This window comes from Morone saxatilis, unplaced genomic scaffold (assembly GCF_004916995.1).
Source record: "Morone saxatilis isolate NCDOM2014 unplaced genomic scaffold, NCSU_SB_2.0 Contig22, whole genome shotgun sequence".
Taxonomy (NCBI): domain Eukaryota; kingdom Metazoa; phylum Chordata; class Actinopteri; family Moronidae; genus Morone; species Morone saxatilis.
Window position 1 is genome coordinate 26,778,062 of NW_023339785.1, and position 256 is coordinate 26,778,317.

Genomic DNA, 256 nt, shown 5'->3' on the forward strand with positions numbered 1-256 from the left:
CCCCCCATGTTCAAGCCGCTCATAAAGCGCAGTTTCTGGTGGATCTACCATAAACTTTGCTAGGTCCCTCCACTCCCTATCCGGATCCGAGGGACCTGCCACCTCCCCTGAATAACCGGCCGGGGTATTGGAGCAGATTGAGGTGGTGGAACCAACCCCCCACCCCCTTCCCCAACAACAGACTGGGACAGGGTTAGGTTTATTGGAATGTATTTGGAAAGCCTGATTTAGGTTCCGGTGCACTGGCCTGGGGGCG